General features: G+C 44.0%; 2 long non-coding RNA genes across 3 annotated transcripts; both read left to right on the top strand.

The window, feature by feature from the left end:
* Positions 1 to 438: 438 nt before the first annotated feature.
* On the top strand, positions 439 to 12,249 carry LOC125000179. Of its 2 annotated transcripts, none has more exons than XR_007111285.1 (8): positions 439 to 2,785; positions 2,875 to 3,158; positions 4,097 to 4,292; positions 5,613 to 6,021; positions 7,134 to 7,295; positions 8,047 to 8,287; positions 10,086 to 10,144; positions 12,134 to 12,249. It is a non-coding gene; the product is annotated as an uncharacterized LOC125000179 (long non-coding RNA). The 2 variants fall into 2 exon arrangements; XR_007111286.1 differs by lacking the exon at positions 12,134 to 12,249 and adding an exon at positions 10,248 to 10,700.
* Positions 12,250 to 14,430: 2,181 nt separating this feature from the next.
* On the top strand, positions 14,431 to 17,958 carry LOC125000183. Its single transcript, XR_007111287.1, has 3 exons — positions 14,431 to 14,707; positions 15,712 to 15,829; positions 17,016 to 17,958. It is a non-coding gene; the product is annotated as an uncharacterized LOC125000183 (long non-coding RNA).
* The last annotated feature ends 932 nt before the right edge of the window (positions 17,959 to 18,890 follow it).

The raw sequence follows: 18,890 nt of genomic DNA, 5'->3' as shown, positions 1-18,890 counted from the left end.
CAAACCAAGACAAAGACAAGCTGCCAATGCTGCTGCTAATATGTGTCCACTCCTGCAGCCACTGTTCACTGGGAGACACTGTTCTCAATAAGAAGCGTCAGCTCTGCTCTGGTTGGACAATGTCCACAAGTTAGTCTGTCTCCGTAGCAACAGGGACACATTCATGTGGACACATGGTGGACAATCGCTTAATCGCTTTCAATCAAAGTGAATCCACAGAAACGCTGAGATTAATCTGATTAAACATTTTAACCTTTTTATAGCTCTAGTTTTAATAACTCCTTCTTTAAACATTTTAACACGAGAAGCAGCAGAAACCAATGATCCGAAGTCTTAATAAGTCCTGAATCAGCATCGTCCCGTCCCAGAGCTCCGGTCTCCTCCGTCTGCTCCGTCTCCTCCGTTAGCATCAACCTGCCGACCTCTGGATGAGGACGTCATCGTCTGGTTCCTGCTGCTTTTTAAATTTAGTCCAGAAACATGAAGCAGGATCGACGTTCATATTAGATCAGATCTTCTCTTCAGGTCGTTATCAGACTCCACCAGATCTTTGGAGCTGAACACTTGGAGGAAACGTGTCCTGGTCCAGACGTGTTCGTCTCAGGAGACAAGTCACAGATTAAACGACGCTTAAACATAGAAAGCTGCTGTTTCTTCTTCTTTTTGGTTTAGTTTAAGGAAATGTTGCAGAGCTTCTGTTTTTTTATCTGCAGGCATCCATCCACTAATGAACAAGCTAACACAAGCTAACACACGCTAACACAAGCTAACACAAGCTAACTTTGGGAGAGAACATGAATAATCAGTGAAATGCAAAAGAGACAATGAGTGAAAGTTTAAGAAATAAATGAAAATCTCAGACTCTGGTCATATGAGTTTTTTTATATTATCTCGCTAACAAACATAAATAAATCCATGGTCAGTTCATCATGTGGCGCTGAGACTAAACCAGGCTATGATGGTGTCAGACGTCCATAAATGGTCATCACATTGTCCCCTGTGGTTCTTAACGTGTCTGTTTGTTGTTCCAGTCTCAAAGATTTGTAGATGACGGCGTCTTTGCTGATTCCAGCTGAGGATGATTCTCTTCCTGCTGCAGGAACCGTACGGGTTTATTATCCAGTCAGATCCACTCTGTGCATGTTTAACAGCGCTGACTACGAAGCGTTTTCCTCTCCTGTGCAGGTCTAACCATCCTGATGATGGGTCGGGATGAATGAGTGAGTGTTGGAGGCGGAGCTGGAGGCGGAGCTGGAGGATGAGGAGCATCGTTGGTTTCTCTCTGGCTGTAGAACTGAAGCGTCTCGGAGGTAATTCCTGCTGCGTTAGAGCCGTCAGCCTCGTCACCACCGATCACCGGCTCCATGAGCATGAAACGAGCTCTACGCCAGCCCCCCCCCTCCCTCCCTCCCTCCCTGGGGGGGGTGAGGAGGAGGAGGAGGAGGAGGTGGAGGGGTTACCTGCCTCCCCGTAGCCGTGGCAACCTGGCCCGGTCCTCTCAGCCTCCGGCAGCAGAGATTGAGCTGTCACATCCCATCACAGGGAGAATCCGTTCATTCAGGAGGTTCTGCTCGGCTCTGATCAGATGTGGTCCAACATGAGGAGGCGGCGCCGCAGGACGAGCAGTTTATCATGTTCTGTCTCCTCCGTTAGTCCTGGGGACGATACAGGGACGTGTATGGAAGGACAAAGAGGTCAAAACCCACCAGAACCGATCTTTACATGGAGGCAGCTGCTTGTTCTGTGGGCTGAATGCTAACAGCAGCATGCTAACCAGCAGGTGTAGTGTTAACCACCTTATCTTAGCGTGTTAGCATGCTAACACTAGCGTAAGCGGCTCCTTACAGTCTCCTCCTGAACTTTCAGTAAAGTGACATTAATTAATCAGAGGAAGAAACTTTCTGGTCCTTTGACCTCGTTCGTCTTCATGTTCAGATTAAATTAATTAAAGTTTTACCTCCAGACACGTAGACGCTGGACAATTCTCCACCGTCCTCCAAGAAAAGCTGCCGTCACTCAAACTCACCACAATGATAAAGGTTTTAGTCAAACACAGCGTGAACCTGCTTTAATTTACACCAGTTTGATCAGATAAGTTCCTGTAGACGCTGTGTCTGCACTGAAACAGAGACGCCCTCCTTATACACGGCTCTGTTCTATTCTATTCTATTCTATTCTAATCTATGTTGTATTTATCTTTAATAAGCAGAAGCAGCTGGAAATACTAAAGAGGAAACTAACAGTTCTGCCAGGACCAACAAACACTGTTGGAATCTTTTCTGTCGTTCTCGTTTCTATATTTTATGCCCTTGTGTTTGTGTTCTTTATTTCTATATTTGTGTGAGCGGCGTCTCTTGGTCTCTCAGGTCAAACCAGTCAGCTGCTGTTGTGTCTTGTTTTTATTTTGTCTCTTGTTAAAAACTCCCGGTAATAGAAGTGAAAGCACAGATCAGCTCCTGTGAGCTTTAAACTACCTGCACCAACTTTAACAGGAAGTAATTACAACCAGGAGAGACGAGTCTGGATGAGTCTGGATGAGTCTGGACGAGTCTGGACGGGACAGAGAGGACTTTGACCGTTACCGTCCATCTCGTGCTCACATAGCCGCCGTCTTCCAGACGATCAGTTTTAATAAAATGCTTTCAGACTGAATTAATTAGAAAACATCTGGTTCTGATTCTGTGTCTGTAAAGGAGCCTCAGTGGTTCTGATGACTCCATCAGACCCTGACCCCCCTGAGTCAGGACCAGGGTCAGCGCCCCCCAAGTCTGAAAACTGGTTCACGGTGAGTTCAGGTACAATATCACTTTGATTGTTTCTGTTTCTGCTTTGCCATGGAAACACGTTCATTCATGTCTGTGCTCTGTTCTGCAGATAATCTGAAGATAAACATCACGTCTGGAGACTCTCTGGGACCTCACTGTGATGTCCCTGTCTCTGATGTCTATGATGTCTCTGTCTCTGTCTCAGTCTCTGTCCCTGATGTCTCTGTCTCAGTCTCTGTCCCTGATGTCTCTGTCTCTGTCTCACACTGATGACGGGTGACGTCCTCCAGCCTCAGAGGTCAGAGGTCGAGCTTCCCCTTCCTTCCATAGGAACCACTGTAAACGCCCGGAGGAAGGAGATGATGCTGAGGAGACCAGCTCTCAGTCTGACGGGTAATGAAGTCGCCCCCTGGTGGCCGGTACAGAAACTAACATCAGTAGATAAAATTCAGAAGATGTTTCTGTTATTTTAGCTTCTCGCTCTGAATCAGTTATTTGATGCGAGAAGATGCTGAGACGCTGCAAACCTCTGCCCAGGAACTAAATGTCACATGAACATGTTGTTTGAAACCAGTAAAGGAGCTGCTAACTGTGACATTAGCATGTCCATGTAGCTGCTAACTGTGACATTAGCATGTCCATGTAGCTGCTAACTGTGACATTAGCATGTCCATGTAGCTGCTAACTGTGACATTAGCATGTCCATGTAGCTGCTAACTGTGACATTAGCATGTCCATGTAGCTGCTAACTGTGACATTAGCATGTCCATGTAGCGAGCTAACTGTACAGCTAACATTAATAAAACGTTTTTATCTGATTAACTATAAACACAAGCAAGTGTCCGCGACATTAAGATTCTGAAGGAGGACAGTCTCTGCATTCTCTCAGTAAGTCAAGCTTAATGCTAAGCTAATTAGCAAATTAATGCTAACATTAGCTTCTCTGTCAAAAAAAGTAGCAGATGAGTAGTTAGCTTACTCTTTTTTTGTTGGCAGGATTAAAGAGAACTGAAGGTTGTGTTTTGAAGGCTAGCTGGGTTAGCAACTTAATGCTAATGTCATAGCATCTAGCACCAGCACATTAGCATCAGTTTGTCTGGACAATTATTTAGATGAAAGACTCAAACTACAGCGGTTACTGATATTTATTTTTATAATTTTTCTAATATATACTTAATGCTACGTACTAAGTGTAACATCGGCTTCATCTTCAGAACTAAACCAAACATAAATCCGCTCTGAGAATGAGTCCGTCTCTGTTGCATCTGAAGCCTCCTGTGTTGGAGCATCAACCTCTGACTTCTGTTTGTGGCCTCGTGTCGTCCTTTCAGGATGTCAGAGCAGACGAGCTCTTAGAGCCTCTATTACCCATCACACGCCTGGTTCATCATCTACCTGAGATCAACTCATCACGATTCATCACGATCAAACTGGTCCTCGTCAATCATGTTCAGGTTGGAGGAGCCGAGGGACGATGACAACATGAAACACGACACTGATCACGAGTTTCCTTCTGCAGGGTCACAGGTACATTTAGACTTAACATTTAGCATTTAGATTTAACATGTAACATTCACATTTAACATTCACATTTAGATTTTACATTTAGTAAATGTGATAAAAAAGTGACTTTGTAAAATTCACACCTCATTTTTTAGTGTTTTGGAGCAAAATGTAGGATTTTCATTTTAACATGAGCAACTTTACAAACAACAAACCACCTCATGAGAGTGTAAAAATATTTTAGATATTTGAGAGGTTTTTAGAAATGTAGGTGTTTCCATTATCAGCTTATTATTGAGATAGAACAGAAACACAGCAGCTGGGGAACTGTTTTCTGGAGGTTTTCATGATTTTCCTGCACAAAGACTCAAACAACTGTGAAGTAAAATTATTCATGATTTAAATGTTTTGCCACATGTTCGTTTACCTGGAGGCAACTTGTGTGGACACGGGACTACGAGGTTTCCCAGAATGCATTTCTAGGTCTCTTCCATTTCCAGAATGAGTCAAACGTGCGTTGGAGGAACTGATCATCTCTAGGAACCAGTCAGACTTTGAGCAGCTCAGATTTCCTGGAGTCACTTCCTGTTGAGGTTCAGGTGGATTCGATGGATTTAAGCTCTGTTCCCTTGGTTGGATGTGTTGAACGTAGCTGGTGTAGATGTGAGGGTGTAGTTCACGTTTCATGGTGTCGTACGAGGAGCAGCAGCTGCTCGTTGAGATAAGACCGAGTGTTTTCTGTGGAGCCTCCGACCAAATCAATGAAGGAGAGTTTCCTCCTCACGAATCAAAAACCTAAACCTGACGAAAAGAAAAGACTCAGGGATGAAGGGTTGTGGATGGATCCTGCAGAGATTCATCCACCGTAGATTCTCACCAGGTTCATGTTTGAGGCTTTAATGTGACTTTATCTGGGCACCAACATTATTACAGCGACTGTTTTACCACTAAAACTATTCAAAGCAACAACAGAGAGAATGAAAACAAGACGAACTCAAACACGAGGACTCACGTTTCTAAGCAGTTTCCTTCTTCTACATCCAGCAGAAATGTTTCTACTGGCTGAGAGAAGATTTACTGCAGAACATTGACTTTATCTCATTGTCGTGATGAGTGAATATTGTAGAATAATTCCACTCTGGTGGTAAAACAGGTTAAATAATGATCTACTCATGATTCTAACGAGGAATCAGAATGAAAAATACTTTTACTGAGCAGATTTAACAAACATGGAACATTTATATCATAAGGAAAACATGTACCAGTGTCTAGTATGAATCGGTAACACTCAGCCAACTGTCTCCCTGTCTCCTTGTCTCGTTGCCCTGTCTCTCTGGTCTATAGCATCTGATTTTGGTTGGATCTGACCTGGTTTCTAAACTGTCCTGAGCGTCCATCGGATCCATTCAGCCGATGGCCCATGGATCCAGACCTGCAGAGCTCAGTGAGGTGGATCATTCCTGCACAGCTGGTTGTTGTTGTCTTTCTTAAACACTGAGTCCAAGGAGGAAACTGTGGAAGCAGAACAGCTGCTGACGGCTCCACAAATATCCTGCTGGATCCTGATTACAGTTTATCGAGCGGTGGCGATAACGCGTTGACCGGCCGCCGCTCTGCAGAGGTCATGGAGAGGAGAAGCCTCGGCCTCAGGTTTCTCCTGGGCCCTGGACTCCAGCAGGAAACCGTCTGAAACCGAAGCCCTGTGTCTCCTACAGGTCCGGACTGGACCATCTGAGACGCTGCTGCTCCTCAGGTAAACTCTACAAGGTTTCACCTGTTTCACCTGTTTCCTGCTCTGGAAGGACGTCTGCTAAACGTTCTTCTAACTTCAGACCAGTAACACGATGTCATCATAATTTACGTACGTGATGTCACAGGAAGATTGTGATCGTGGAGATTAGCAGCATTAGCTTGAACCACAGACTTTAATAGAGTCTGAACTTTAAAATGAATTAAATGCAGTGAAGATCTGTTTGATTAACTGAACCAACACATTTAAAAAGCAGTCAGACATATTTTATAGATAAATGTTTCACTGAGTTAGAATCCAGACACAGAAACCTGGAGATGTCGTTCATTTAGTGTCAGTTATTGTTACTGATGAAGTCAAAGCTTAAGTTACGTCTCCGGTTCTGTCACATCAGATTGTGGATGTTGTTGTTGTGTCGTAGTTACAGTAACTATTTCAGTTCCAACAATAAATAACAATAAAACAATAAAGTGAATATTTGTGATCAGTGCTCGTCCTTTAAACGCCACAGTTTTATATGGCTAACGTTACTTCTCAGTAGCTCTCAGCATTAGCGTCTTTTATTTAACTCCATTTATCAGAACTGAACCTGAGGCTGATCCACTTTGAATAATAAATTGTCCTGTAGATCTGAGCTGTGTTGTATAAAGTACTAAAGGTCATTCTTGAGTATCGGGAATGAGCTCCATATAAATATCAGGAGACCTGGTTCCTGGTTCGCTTCTTATCTGCTAGTTATGTTTTATTTCCTGCTACATGTCGCCATGTTTTTACCACTCAGGGGGCGTGGCCTCAGGAGGAAGTGAAGTCGGTGCATAGCCTGTATAAAACAATGACAACTCCAGATTTTTGAATAGAGATAACAGTAAATAAAGAGAATGTTTCTATGTAATTTCCATTGAATGTAATTTTCACACTTTGCAGACCCAGGCTGTGGGTCAGACTAGACTCTGGTTCACCTTATGTTTGAGCTTCGTGTCTCAAGTGCTAATGTAAAGCTTGAAGCTTCATGTCCTCCAGAGAATCCTCGGTTCTTCTATTAAACCTCCAGATGCTCGTATTCAGCCTCTTTACTCCGTCTTTAAAGCTGCATTTCTGTCTGACTCCGGCTGCAGAGATGAGAGGGAAACAAAGGTCGAGCTGAAGGCAACAATTAAACAGGCCGACCTCCGTCTTCCTGTCCAGAGGGCGATAATTACCGGAGACAGAGCGTCTCTGTGCAGCCGAACGCCGAGTCATTTCACCGAGTGTGAACGGGGCCACGACATCAGGAGAAGGTGAGAAAACACGAGGCTGAAGGGAATAAAGCTCGGCCTCGGGAGGAAGGAGCGTCTCCACGTTAGCCGTCACTCACAGATGTAAATAAGTGGATGTCAGACGAGGCCAGTTAACGCTGGAGGTGAAGCACTAGGGAGGGAAATCCTCCACGAGAGGTTTGGGTTTCCCTCGTCTGAAAATAGAACGGACAAATATGTGCAGAGGGATAGCGCTCATACCGCTGCTGGAGTAAAACTCAGATCACATGTCAACGCTTTAAGAATGAACTCATTAAAAGCATGAAGATGCTGAGGGATGAACCTTCCTCGTGTCTGGCTGACTCCACCAACTCCTGGCTGACTCAACAGTGTCAAAGGGGAGGAGCTAGAGACTGTCAGCACGGGAATGGCCACACCCCTTAGTTCTGAATATTGTTTAAGCTGGAAACATATTGATTCAACTTTGAGGTCTATTAAAAGTGAAGCAAGAGCAAGTAGAGCTCCCCCTGGTGGCTGGAGATTACAGTATAAGTCATAAGCTCCACCCCCTTCACATTAGTGGGCGGGACTTGGGTTTAAACATCAATGTAGTCGATGATGTAGAATATGGACTCTTATTTTAATCAGCTGCAGATGATTGACAGCTGACCACGCCCCCTGCAGCTCAGAGGGTGGAGCCTGACATGTTGATGGATAAATAAATGGTTTGTAATAAAACGTAAAGCTCTGAGTTAGTAACAGAAAACCAACACTGATGGTGGTTCTGTTTCAGGAACCGAGGAGATGGAGGCTGACAGAGGCCGGTGGAGGCTGACGGAGGCCGGTGGAGGCTGGTGGAGGCTGGTGGAGGCCGGTGGAGACTGACGGAGGCCGGTGGAGGCTGGTGGAGGCTGGTGGAGGCTGACGGAGGCTGACGGAGGCCGGTGGAGACTGACGGAGGCCGGTGGAGGCTGGTGGAGGCTGGTGGAGGCTGACGGAGGCTGACGGAGGCCGGTGGAGACGTTTCTTGGCAGGTAAAAGTCAAGGTTGGGGACGTATTTTTATTACAACGTGCTTTTATTTGAGGTTTGAAACCTGTTCAGACTTTTAGTTTAGAGGTTACAGTCGGGTCAGGGAATGCATTATGTCAATGGAAAGTCCTTTCAAAGATAGAAACGTGACTTTGTGTGTGGGGGGGTTGGGGGGGTGGTGGCTGAGGGGGGGAGTCCTCCATGTCCTTGTCAAAGACCTGATTACAAGCAGCCAGAGTGGAGGGGATGGAATAAACCAAAGAGCTCATATTGTTATTTCCTGGATCGATGCTGCAGCCTGAGGCCGTTTCAGACCTTCATTCAGATCAAAGTATCAACTCTCAGGTCACATCCACCTTTATTTGTCCCTGTGTGGTAAGAACTGTCCCCTCAAATGTATTAGTACTTTATTATTTAAAATCAAAGATTAACGTAAATTCTTTTTTGTTTCTTATAAAGACAAATCTAATCCAACTCATCCTCATTAAAACACATTAAACATTTCATATCATTAATCTTAATCTTAATTCTAGATATTTAGATATTTATGCAGCCAGTGGTTTAACCTCCTGAGACCCTGCGTCCTCGTACGGGGACGTTAAGTTTTAGGTTTGTTGCAGCTTCTTATTCTGCGTCATTTAAACTTTTATCCTCATAACTGCATTCGTTCTGCAGCCGAGCACGTAACAAAAGTACAAAACCTCATCAAATCTCACAGTTGAAACGTTTCTAGTTTAATATGACACAAATTCCATCAGCAGTAACGAGCTATAACGTCACTAATTAGCAAGAACTCGATCGAGGACATTGGGACTTCATTAATGTTACATATTAGTGACTTTATTATGGTATTGAGTGAAATAATCCCCGTGTCCACACATGAGGACATAACTTTTTTCCAAAAACCACTTCCCGTGGCCAAGATTAAAGTCGATGTTTAGTTTTTATGGTTCTTAATGAAATGGAGAAATTGACAATGCAAACCAAATGTCAGTAGGAGACTAAGATTAACATGGGACTGACTAAACGAATAAACAATAAATAAATAAACACGTATGGACCCAGTGGGTTGTCGGTTCATCACCTGTCTTCTAGGAGGCGTCCATCACAACAAAGATTTCTCGGGGGCGGGGGGCTATAAAACAGAACTCCAGCTCCATCACGTTTAGTTATTTGTTTGGTCGGTTGGTTTCCGGGACCTGGAGGCGTGAGCGTCCCGGTGATGGCTGCAGCACAGGTGCAGCCTCCAGTCATCCCTCTAAGTTTAGACCCTCCAGCATTCCTGCCGCGCCTCCCGCCGCCGAGATAACAATACAGCAGCTCGGGTGGCGACGCTGTCACGCTGCCAAGGTATCATCTGATCCCTGACTCCATTAAAATCAAAAAATCCTCCTCGCGCTGGTCGGTGCCATCGTCGCGGCGAACACCCGAGGGATTAATACCTGACTGATTAGATTACGATCACATGCTCCGCACTGGGGAAGCTTCAGATATCTCCCACCAAATCTAATTAAACTACATTTCATTCATATTATTGTTTGTCCTCAACCTTCCTCCACCTTCACCTCTAATAAATCCCAAAAAATAAAAATACAACTCCCCAAACATACAGGCCTGTACCAGAAAACCATAAATATAAATTCTTATGATGAACATCATGTGAAACGCATCGATATCAAACAGGACGTCCGGCTGGAGGTCGTCCCTCGTGCCCTCTGCTGCTCCCGGACGAGATTTTATCTAAAGAGCTCGTGTGTCGCTTCTTCTTCTTTTATCTGAGCAGCTTGTCACATCTTTTTAGGACGACTCAAACAGACGAGACCTGGAGCTGGGCTGCAAACCAAATCCAACCTGACTGAGGTAAAACACCCACCACCAATAAGACGAGCTGCTGCCTCAGAAACCAGGGCCGCTGTTTATTTGCTTGTTTGTTTGCTATGCTTTAATTTGTGTGATTGTTTAGAGGAATCGATTGAGAATAATGGACGATGGTGAAGACATGAGCAGAGCTTCTAAATGTAAACCACAGTGGATGAGGTCTTTTAGAGTTTGCATCGGCTCCTGGAAGTCGTGGCTCATCTTTGACTTTCAACCAATGAAGGTTTGTGAGATTTTCTGGATTTAAAGGAAAACCAGAAGACGAGATCCATCATATGTACAATTTGTAATATAAATCAGAGTATCATCTGCGTATAAGTTTACTTTTACCTTAATCATCACAGAGCGCCATGCTCAGGGGTAGAATGACTTCAGGTCTTTTAAAGATCTAGGGATGGGAACCATGACGGCCCTGGTGCCAGTGAGTTAGCTTAATTAGCTTAGCCTCCTTAGCTCTATTGCTGCAGTTTGTCTAAAGTTTGTCTGAACTTCACCTCTAAAGATGCAACAAGGAGGAAACACCTGGAATTATATTCAACATCTGACCACACATAGTATTAGCATTAGCATTAGCATTTTATTAAAAGACCAGAGTTGTAGCATATCTGATGCCTGACAGACCCCACAACACTGGTTTATTATTTATTTCATATTGGTTCATTTATTTCTTAGTCTTAGTTGTATTTATATTATTTACATTAATATTCTACTAAACACATTCAAGATAAAAAGACACTGTTTCTGGATAAAGTTTGTTTGTCCAGTGAAAGATCAGCTCCATCCTGACTTCCAGGAGAGTGAATCTTCTGTTTTTTAAATAAAAGCAAAAAAATGCATCATGAACTGAAACATTATTCATTGATTAATAATCAGTTATTTAAGTTTAAATCTGATTTACAGACACTTGATCTGGAGTCAGTAGCCGTGTTTCTGTTCCTCCTAGAAACTTAAATATCTCAATAATAAACTGGTGACGTGTGGAAACATTTCTAAAAACATTTCTACTCTCTCTACGTATCGATATAAGTTTTTTTCTTGTCGTTTCCGTGGAGATGATGCAGGAGGTCATGTGACCTGTTCATCTGAATCCATCTTCCTCAAAGTGACGAGGATTTAAGAGAATTATGGGATGTGACGTAAAGATTAGACTTTACCAGAGTTACACACATTTCAATGGAAACAAAGAGACACCGGACTTCATTGGAATTTCAGAAATATCATTTTTATTTTGAGAAGAACTTTAATTGTCTTAATCCTCAGTGCGCTGCCACGTCTCAACAGCTCTACAGTGTATATGGGTGAGAGTGGGTTTGTTCTTGATTTATTTCTTGTAATGTTTTATGTTTGTATTTGCGAAGCACTTTGTGTTGCAGTGTGTGTTTGCATGAATGGTGCTATTTAAATAACGTGTGATTCAATTTGATTTGAATGGAAACGGAGCTATAGATCTAAGGAGGGGGGAGGAGGGGGGAGGAGGAGGAGGAGGAGGGGGAGGTGGGGGAGACCGGTGAAAGACTCCACAGTGACGTGATTTATGGGCGTTTAGATTGAAAGTGAGATCCTGAGGCTGCACATAGAACATACATGTGCTGGAGGACACGTGGTCGACTGCAGTGATGCGGTGAAGCGTTGAAGAGACACCGTCCTTGTCTCTCTGTGGGGGGGGCAGGGGGGGGGGGTTATAAACCGTGGAGTCAATTAACCAGGAGGAATCTGAATAAAGGCTCAGACCGTGGGTCACGTTCAGGCTGCAGAGTCATTCTGCTCCACATCCTGCATTTAAGAGCTAAACGAGGATCCTTCCTTCCTTCATTCATTCATTCATTCATTCATTCATTCATTCATTCATTCATTCATTCATTCATTCCTTCCCTCCTTCCAGGTGTATCAGCTGTATCTAGATGTCAATAAAAGACGTGGTTTCCTTTCAGTCAAAGTAAAAACTAAACAATGTTTCTTTCTGTCCTGTAGAGTTTAAAGACACGTTCATTAGAGAAGAGCAGGTTCAGACCAGCGGAGGAAGAGGATGCAGATAAAGCCAGTGATGATCCTCAGTGAACGTTATGACGTCTGCTTGATCAATGGAGGCGTGTTATGTTCTGTTTATTGCACTAAGTACAGCACTGGTTTCATTTGGGCCGTGTTATGTTCTGCACTGAGTTTCTTCTGAAGGTGCTTTAGTTTATCACGTTTACAGCAGAAACTAATGCAGCTGCCTGGGTCACAGTTAATTCCCTCCTCCCTCCTTCCTTCTCCCACAGAAAGGTCGGATGGAGTCTTGTTATGATGCTGGAGTGGAAGCATCAAACCTGCCGACATGAAGCAGAGAAGGTCTCAGTGATCTGGTCCAGGCCTGACCAGGTTCATGGTTCCTGTGGGAAGTTCCTGTGGATCTGCTGATAGGAACCAGATGAACCAGGATGGTCTCACAGCTTCACTTCCTCTGCCATGTTGCAGGCGATGCTTCACCGTGCTGCTGCTTTAGTAGGTTTTATGGCCCCTGATGAGCAGCTGGTCTGGGCCCAAACAGAGGCGTTCACCTCTTATCACATGGCTGTAAAGGAATATGCAAAGCAAACAGGGAACAGGACACAACGCGCCGCTTTGTCAGGATGCCGTTAATAATTTGAATGTGCAGCTGTGGCATGCAAAGCTAATCAGACGATCTAGTAAATGATTCACGGCTTTATTGATCGGCCAACGTCGGGATTCTCAGAAACAGACGCAGATGTTTGTCCTTCAGATGGACAACGTCAACTTTACAGCGACGAAAGACACAGTTCGATTCTTCACTTTATGAGACCAGAGGCTCCACATGTGTTTGAGTGCAGGTATAAAGCAGATAACACTTCTAATCGCTCCAAGAATTAAAATAACATCTCTAATAGTAGCGCTTCCTATCTTACTAGCCTCCCTAGCTAATAGTAGCGCTCCCTATCTTACTAGCCTCCCTAGCTAATAGTAGCACTTCCTATCTTACTAGCCTCCCTAGCTAACAGTAGCTCTTCCTATCTTACTAGCCTCCCTAGCTAATAGTAGCGCTCCCTATCTTACTAGCCTCCCTAGCTAATAGTAGCACTTCCTATCTTACTAGCCTCCCTAGCTAACAGTAGCTCTTCCTATCTTACTAGCCTCCCTAGCTAATAGTAGCGCTCCCTATCTTACTAGCCTCCCTAGCTAATAGTAGCGCTCCCTATCTTACTAGCCTCCCTAGCTAATAGTAGCACTTCCTATCTTACTAGCCTCCCTAGCTAATAGTAGCGCTCCCTATTTTACTAGCCTCCCTAGCTAACAGTAGCTCTTCCTATCTTACTAGCCTCCCTAGCTAATAGTAGCGCTCCCTATCTTACTAGCCTCCCTAGCTAATAGTAGCGCTCCCTATCTTACTAGCCTCCCTAGCTAATAGTAGCTCTTCCTATCTTACTAGCCTCCCTAGCTAACAGTAGCTCTTCCTATCTTACTAGCCTCCCTAGCTAATAGTAGCGCTTCTTAGATTGTAGTATCCCTTCTTAGCATCTTAAGCTCCCTTGCTAACAGTAGCTCTTTGTAGCTTCCTAACCTCCCTAGCTAGTAGTAGCGCTTATTAGCCTCCCAGTTAACAGTAGCTCTTCCTAGCGTCCCTAGCCAATAGTACCTCCTCCTAGCATCCTAGCCTCCCAGCTAACATCCCTAGCTAACAGTAGCGCTTCTTAGATTGTAGTATCTCTTCTTAGCATCTTGAGCTCCCTTGCTAACGGTAGCTCTTTGTAGCTTCCTAACCTCCCTAGCTAGTAGTAGTGTTTTCTGCTACGTGTTACTTTCTCAAACCCAGAGTGAAATCCAAATCTACATATTCATAATTATTTGCTTTAATAGCAGCTCTTCCTATCTAACTAGCCTCGCTAGCTAACAGTTGCGCTTCTTAGCCTCCCAGTTAACAGTAGCTCTTCCTAGCGTGCCTAGCCAATAGTACCTCCTCCTAGCATCCTAGCCTCCCAGCTAACATCCCTAGCTAATAGTGGTGTTTTCTGCTACATATCAGGTGAAAATCCAGTTTTATATCTTTATAATTATTTGCTTTAACCTGAGTTCAGTCTTTTTTTCCAGATTGTTCCAGTAGAATCTGACCCACCTGCTCTGATCAGCACCAATACTGCATCTCTCCTCCTTTAACTCGGCTTCATTTCCTCTGGATGTGGCTGTGGAGCAGTAAACTGTTTGCCCTCTTTGTCCTTTACTTGAGCCCCATTGTGATAAATGCCCCCCCCCCCCCCCCCCCCCCCGCAGCCAAACCGAGCCGTGAAAATGTCCCATTAGACACAGAGCGGTTAGAGAAAGGTTTCCAAACACATGCACACTGATCCTCCTCTCTCGGCGCCGTGGCTTTGTCATCGTGTTTGGCTCACGACGGTGACGTCTTCCTCCGGTCGCAGCAAGAAAAATCCCTCGCAAGGTTCTGAATCCTCATCAAAGCCGAGACACGGAGAGAAAAGCTCTTCTGCTGAGGAAGGAGCTCAGACTCTGCTGCTTCTCTTTATCTGAGGCCTCAGCAGCGAAGCTGTGGAGGTAAATCCAGAGGCCGACTCGTACTGTACATGAGGAAATACATCTGGAAATAATTAGTAGTCAAGTCAACCCCCCCCCCAAGATGAGTAATAAGCCTGTTTAATGTTGGAAATATGCTTACGTTCAGTATTAGTGTTTGATGGTTCACTGAGCACAAACACGCTAACATCGAGGGGGCGGGGCTTACACAGGGGCGGGGCCTGATTAACAAACCTCAACTCATACGTTTTGGCTTCATTTCATCAATTATAACAAAAGAAACACAGAAGCTTCAGAGACATGTAGTTCCTCTGCCGTCCACTAGAGGCTCCACCAGTGAGTCAGACCCCACAGATAAACAGGCTCTGCCTAGCTTCCTAGCGTCTCCAGCTAACAGTAGCTCTGCCTAGCTTTCAAGCTAACAGCAGCTCTGCCTAGCTTCCTAGCGTCTCCAGCTAACAGTAGCTCTGCCTAGCCTCCCAGCTAACAGTAGCTCTGCCTAGCTTCCTAGCCTCCCTAGCTAATAGTAGCTCTGCCTAGCCTCCCTAGCTAATAGTAGCTCTGCCTAGCCTCCCTAGCTAATAGTAGCTCTCCCTAGCCTTCCAGCTAATAGTAGCTCTCCCTAGCCTCCCAGCTAACAGTAGCTCTGCCTAGCTTCCTAGATCCATATTTAATAGTAGCTGCTATTAAAAAAAGTTTGTCCTCCAGTCCTAATTGCTTCATTTTCTAAATTCCTTACTAATTTAACTTCTTAATTTAATTTCTTAATTATCTAGAAAATATTCTAGAACTCATTTATGTGTCAGATTCTTGATATTTGTTAAATTAGCTGTTAGCTTGGTGGAGGCGGCCAGAGACACGTCACTGATCTTCCATTAATAAGACGTTAAATAGGCTGTTTAGGTACCAGGCCACACAAATCTGCCATCAGGTCGTGAATAACCGCAGAGCTCCACGGTTTTTCCATGAGCAGACATATGATCAGCAGTCCTTTCACATAAACTCACGTCATGTTTTCTCTGCAGGTCAGAAGTTTAGCGCTAGCGTTTCTGCCTTGTCCCTCTTCATTTCCTCACATTCTCCTCGTATGAGCTGAAGAGTCTCGTCTTTCTGGGTCACCACGCGGCCTCAACATCCCCAAATGTCAGTGATTATCCTCCGCGCTCGTATCTCCCAGGAAACTAAACTAAACGCTCAGTCTCCAGACGCTTCTTACACAACAGCCTCCACATTCATTTACACTCAGAAACATTCTGATGAAAACATAATTAAAACAGATGTTTAACCTACCGGCAGGATTTATGTTTTCACACACTTGTATCCTAAAAACTATAATAATAAATATAATATCAGTGTAAATATTCAGATTTAACCACTATTTTCAGTAAAATGAAGGTTTCACACTGACATATATCCATGTGTGCAGGTGGTGTTGCAGACGCACAATAAATCACAAAAGCTAACATAAGCTAGGCTAGTAGCTGACGTCATGTCACAGTTTAGGGCTAACGTAGCGGCTAACATTTTATATAAGGCTAACATTGTAGCTGATGTCAAAGTTGTCTCCTTATCCTTATTTTCTCATTTCAAGCTAACACAGTGGCTGATGTTAGCTTGTTGAGGCTAATGTAGCATGTAGATGTGTTATTTAAGGCTAATGCAGAAGCTGGCATCTTGCTCAAGGCTAACATAGCAATAGCTTTAAATGTGATGGACGCTGGAATTGCTCCTCTAAAGTGAAGCCAAAGCAAGCAGAGCGCCCCCTGGTGTCTGGAGGCTGCAGTAGAGGTGATGAGCTCCATGTTAGTGGGCGGGGCTTGGGCTGAAATAAAACACTACAATACACGTCAATTTATTTATTTATTTTTCAAGGATGGTTTCTGTCATTTTAGGTCGTTCATATAATGTTGGTGAATGGTCAAGTGTCAATTTTTGGGATTTTGTTTGAGTTGTTATTTGTCGCTATAGAAACAGGATGTGACATCATGGCGGGAGGGAGAGAAGTTGAAGTTCAGTGTATAATCCTACATGTCCTTGTAGCTGGTGCAGGCAGAGCAGAGCGTAGGATTAATTCAATGAAAAGTGTGGGCGGGGCATCAATATCATGGCTCCGCCCTCAGACCGTACTGATCAGACTCCATACAGTCTATGGAGGAGAGGTGGCCTCCATGTTTATATACAGTCTGTGGGTGCACAGTGTGACTCCATCACAGCTACTGTGATTATTTTTTGGACCCAGTAATTATTAATAAAAGAGTTTATATGTAAAGCATGTATTGATTTGGAATCTTTTTGGTACTAACAGTTTGTATTTCTGCCCTAATGAAAGGAGTGTTGGGAGACGCCGCTGAGAGGAAACCTGCTGATGCTGTGAAAGTCACGGATGTCTTTAATCGGATCTGAACAACAGCTCGTGTTAAAGCCGTGACCGGAGGGAATGCTGGTCTCTGGGCAACACTCTCCCAAACTGGAGGCCGAGCAGGTGCTGAGGACTTGTGCTGGTGGGTGGCGGCCACGCTTGGCACCAGAGTCGCTCCTATTGGTCAGTGCTGCTATTTTTACCAGCGAACCCAACCCATGAAAAATATGGCCCGAAGAAAAGTTCCACACTGATGACAAATGAAACTTCACTGAGCCTCACAGAGACCGTTTCAGTTTAATGATGAACATTTTGAGCTAATTTCCATGGAAAACATGTACACCGTCCTTTATTTAGGTTAATTCGTTAAATTGCTGGATAATGACGGTTTCCATGGGCGACACTAAAAAAATACACCCAAACAAAGACTTGATGATGCTGGAGCCATAATAAACCAATTGGTACGGACAATTTATGTAAAATTAACAGCAGGCATCTTGTTTAAGGATAATGTAGCAGCTACTGCTAGCGCCGTTAACCCTCTATAGCACAGGTGTCAAACATATGGCCCGCGGGCCAGAAGCGGCCGCCAGAGGGTCCGATCTGGCCCACGGGATGAATTTGCAAAGTGCAAAAACTACACTGAAGATATTAACTGCAAATTTTCCGACAAAATGTTCTACTTCCTTTCACACAATTTTAGTAAGAGCTGTGGACATAACACAACATTGAGACACACAGAAATTGCACTTCTTTTTCTTAAGAAACATCTAGTTGTTCAAAGATTTCGTAATAGTGCAGGTCATTAAATGTGAACACTTTCGTAATGTTCTTCTTTTTGCTAAAACAAAGGGAAACATTTGAAGTTGTCATTATTTGAAGGTCTGGCCCCTTGAGATCATGTTGTTCTGTACGTGGCCCCTGAACTAACATGAGTTTGACGCCTCTGCTCTGTAGGAACCAGGAACCATGTGTGGTAACGTGGTTCCTGGTTCCTCTCAGTGAGGTTTAGTGTCATGTGGTTTTCATTGAGCCAATCAGAGAAGATCCAGGAAACATCCTCAGGTCTAATCAGGGTCTGATGTGGTCTACAAGGTCCCCCTCTCAAATACATGTTTACATTAGTTTAAGGTTTGCATTTGCTAATGATGCTAACTTAAATTTAATTCATTTAACACTCTGGGGTTGAAATTTACAATTTCCAAGTATTTCAATTAGTGCCCTATAAAGGCTAAATGCTAACGTAGCAACAGGCTTATCTTAGTAGCTAATGTTTGCTGTTTAGGCTAACGTAGCAACTAGCATCTTATTGAAGGCTGCTAGCTCGCCAAGTGGCCGATGAAAAACACGAGAAGGCGTCGTTGGTAAACACCTTTAAATTCAACAGCATCTTTTTACTGTGGGACTGAAATAAACGAGATATTATATAATTATGAAGAAACCAAAACGCAGAGCTAAAAGAGGCTAAAGAGCTGCAGAGATCTCAGCACAGAACACGTCTGTGTTGAAATGAACACGGTGTTTGTGCTTCAGGCTGAATTAAAGCAGTCTGAGGCTGAGGTGGAGCTCCTCCACTACCAGGTGGAGTAAATGTGGTTGAGATGTGCTGATAGAAGCTAATGGGTCTAATGAGCAAACAGCTGTTCGCTCACTCTGCTGCATCTCACACTGAGACCTGTTGTCCTAAATCTGGATTAACATCTGATAATGAATATTATGATGCGATGGTAATTTATGCCGAGCGTCGCTCTTTGATATGTTAATGTTGGTGTCACAGGTTTGTGTCGGGCTCCAGATGAAAGCGATTCAAGGAGGTTTGTGATTAAAAGAGGAAGAAAGAACCCG

This window comes from Mugil cephalus, chromosome 22 (assembly GCF_022458985.1).
Source record: "Mugil cephalus isolate CIBA_MC_2020 chromosome 22, CIBA_Mcephalus_1.1, whole genome shotgun sequence".
Classification (NCBI taxonomy): domain Eukaryota; kingdom Metazoa; phylum Chordata; class Actinopteri; order Mugiliformes; family Mugilidae; genus Mugil; species Mugil cephalus.
The sequence above is the reverse complement of the archived record's forward strand: the minus strand, read 5'-3'. Positions and strand labels throughout refer to the sequence as shown.